The 3,423-nt window shown below is 38.9% G+C and overlaps 1 pseudogene; it reads left to right on the top strand.

Annotated features, from left to right (window-relative positions):
* Positions 1-1,981: 1,981 nt before the first annotated feature.
* LOC113877394 lies at positions 1,982-2,915 on the top strand (annotated as a pseudogene).
* Positions 2,916-3,423: the final 508 nt, after the last annotated feature.

Genomic DNA, 3,423 nt, shown 5'->3' with positions numbered 1-3,423 from the left:
TACTTCCTTTGATGAAAGATCCTCAACCCCTATGCAAAATCTTTTTTAATCCAAGTCTATAGAAGCTATGTGTTAGTAGCTTAGTCATGTCCAACTCTTTGCAACCCCAAGGACTGTAGCCCACCAGGCCCTTATGTCCATGGAATTTTCCAGGCAAGAATACTGGAATGGGCTGCCATTTCCTTTTCCAATAAAAACTATAAATTGATTGAATATGACTATGTTTAAATTGAATGTGGAGTAGGATTTTGAAGGATAAAAAATATCAAATAATGAACACCAGTTTGGGCTTCTCTGGTAGCTTAGATGGTAAAGAATCTGCCTACAATTCTGGAAACTCAAGTCCAATCCCTGGGTTGGGGAGATCCCCTGGGAGAGGGAATGGCTACTCATTCCAGTTTTCTTGCCTGGAGAATCCCATGGACAGAGAAGCCTGGTGAGATACAGTCCAGGGGTCACAGAGAGTCAGACAAATTAACAGACTAACAGTTTCACCTTCACTTCCAGAGACTCGTAGACATTTCCCTAAGCTCTCTGCTTATTATAGATACTTAACATCTTTCCATAGTTACAGTTGAGGGTTCAAATGTAAAATCTCATGGATGAGGGAATAGCACTTACCTCTGTTAGATACCAATCAGCTTACAAGATATATCTGAGAATTACAGTTTTCAGACTCAGAGGTGGAGAGGAAGGCTCCTGAGAATGGGACACTGAGATGAGTTAGCACAGTCAAACAGAACTAGAATCAAGAGGAGAATCAAGAATGCATGTATACAGCACAATATTTTCTCAGTAAATCACACATTACAAGTCTACAGAAGCTGTAAACTTATTGAAAATTGCATTATATTGCATGTGGAATGGAATGTTGAGTAATAAAAAGTGTAATTTTACAAATGCCATAATTATCTTTACCAGCTGAGCCACAAGGGAAGCACAAAAGTACTGGAGTGGGTAGCCTATCCCTTCTCCAGGGGATCTTAAGGACCCAGGAATCAAGCAGGGGTCTCCTGCATTGCAGGGGGATTCTTTACCAACTGATCTATCTTGAAAGCAAAATTACCCTGTAGCATACTATTTCCTACAGACAATTAAATATTCTCATACTTAACCCATAAAGGGTGTTAGAAACTATTAAACTAAGGTGAAGCTTCCTTTCAAATGTTTATTTATGTTGCTCATAAAGTAGAGAGTAACGATAAACACATCAGGAGAAAACAACATTCGAATTCTTCCTATGATTATGGTCTCAGGAAGCAGGCATACTTTACCCATGGAAAATGGCAATTCAAGCACTTACTCATCACCTAATAGGTTTCAGACACTGTCAATATCATGCCAGATATGATAGTAAGTGAGGAAACACAGCTGACTAACTTATGTGGTCTGCTTGGTACCAGGTAAAGTGTATTGCAATTGATAGATATATTTCTCTAAACTCCCTATTTATTATAGATAGTTACTGATAGTATCTTTCTTTCCATAGTTACAATTGAAAGTTCACATGTAAACTGTCATGGAAGAGGAAATAATTATTACCTCTTTGATACAAATATAAACTTATCAGATATATCTGAAATTACAATTTGTGAACTCACAGGTGAAAAAGGACTGAAAAGCAAGGAACAGTAAGATGACTTAGCAGAATCACATGGAGTTGGAACCAGGAAAAGAGTCCAGATCTTATGTAGAGAGCCCAGTATTTGCTCAGTAAATTACACATCAACTATTGCCCTCTATATGTTTTACAGGGACAGGTGATGGGTGTCTGAAGAGATGGAAAGCATCATGGAGAAAAAAAAAAAAAAAAAAGACTTGAAACAAGTACTGGGACAAATGCCAAGGACATGCTCCACAGTTACAGTGGCTGAACTATTGATTTCCGAAGAAATTCAGGCTAAATTCTTTCATGATTAATATGTATCAGTCTTTATTCATTTGTAGGAAATTCAGTTCCTAGGAGAATGTCGCTTCCTAAATGGATGTCTCAATGCCTCCTAAAAATGTGACTGAATTTATTCTCTTGGGACTCACACAGAATCCACTCCTGCAGAAGATACTCTTCATTGTCTCTTTGTTCATTTTCCTGTTCACTATGATGTCCAACCTGCTCATTGTCATCACTATCTCACTCAGCTCTGCACTGTCAAAAACTCCCATGTACTTCTTTCTCACTCACTTGTCCTTCATAGATGCCACCTTGACTTCTGTCACCACCCCCAAAATTACCATTGACCTACTGTACCAGAGGAGATCCATCTCATGGGGTGGCTGCCTGACTCAGCTTTTTTTAGAACACTTCCTCGGAGGATCAGAGGTCATCGTCCTCACTGTCATGGCCTATGACCGCTACGTGGCCATCTGCAAGCCTCTGCACTACATGACCATCATGTGACAAGGGCTCTGCCAGCTCCTGGTGGTGGTGGCCTGGATCGGGGGTATCCTGCATGCCACCATGAGGATTCTTTTCATGTTCAGGTCTGAACTGACCTTCTGTGGTCACAATGTCATTGACCACTTCATGTGTGATTTCTTCTCATTGATGGAACTTGCCTGCAGTGACACCTATAGACTTGGAATGGTAGTGGCAGCTAACACAGGGGGCATGTGCTTGCTCATTTTTTCCATACTATTTGTCTCCTACATAGTCATCCTGAGCTCTTTGAAATCTCATGGCTCTGAAGGACGGCGCAGAGCCCTCTCTACATGTGGCTCCCATTTTGCAGTAGTGGTGCTCTTTTTTGGTCCTTGTGTATTCACCTACATGCGTCCTGTGGTCACTTACCCTGTGGATAAGTGGGTGGCTGTGTTTTTTGCAATCCTTACTCCCATGTTAAATCCTAGCATTTACACAGTGAGAAACACAGGTGAAAAATGCTGTGAGGAGTTTGTTTAAGAGGAGAGTAGCTTAGGATGTTCAAAATGACATGAAAGTTATGATTTATATACAAAGGGAGGATTATATCTGTTGTAAAACATTAAATTTAAGAAATTTTTCAGATGATTTAGTGGAAAAGAAGGGACAGAAACCAACATTTTGTTGTAGCCTGGAGGAAGAGAGACTAGAATCTGTCCCATGATGCAAGGGTATGGCAAACTGTAGGCATTTTTTAAGCACTTTTTTTTATTCTTTTTTAAAAATTTTATTTAGAGGCTATTTTAATATCTTATTATTAAATTTATTTTTTAATATTTTATTTAGAGGCCTATTTTAATTAGAGGCTAATTACTTTACAATATTGTATTGGTTTTGCCATACATCGACATGAATGACTTTAATGTACTTTACCATGGCTTCAGTGTTCATGTTTAAACTGCAAAATAGGCAATGGAAAGAATATCTGTAAACCACAGTTTGATGATTACAGTAAGTTTTTCTCTAGGGTCTTATTGCTTTGTTACTAAATTCTTCATATATGT

This window comes from Bos indicus x Bos taurus, chromosome 19 (genome assembly GCF_003369695.1).
Source record: "Bos indicus x Bos taurus breed Angus x Brahman F1 hybrid chromosome 19, Bos_hybrid_MaternalHap_v2.0, whole genome shotgun sequence".
NCBI classification, from domain to species: domain Eukaryota; kingdom Metazoa; phylum Chordata; class Mammalia; order Artiodactyla; family Bovidae; genus Bos; species Bos indicus x Bos taurus.
Note: the sequence above shows the minus strand (reverse complement) of the source record. Positions and strands in the feature narration are given on the sequence as shown.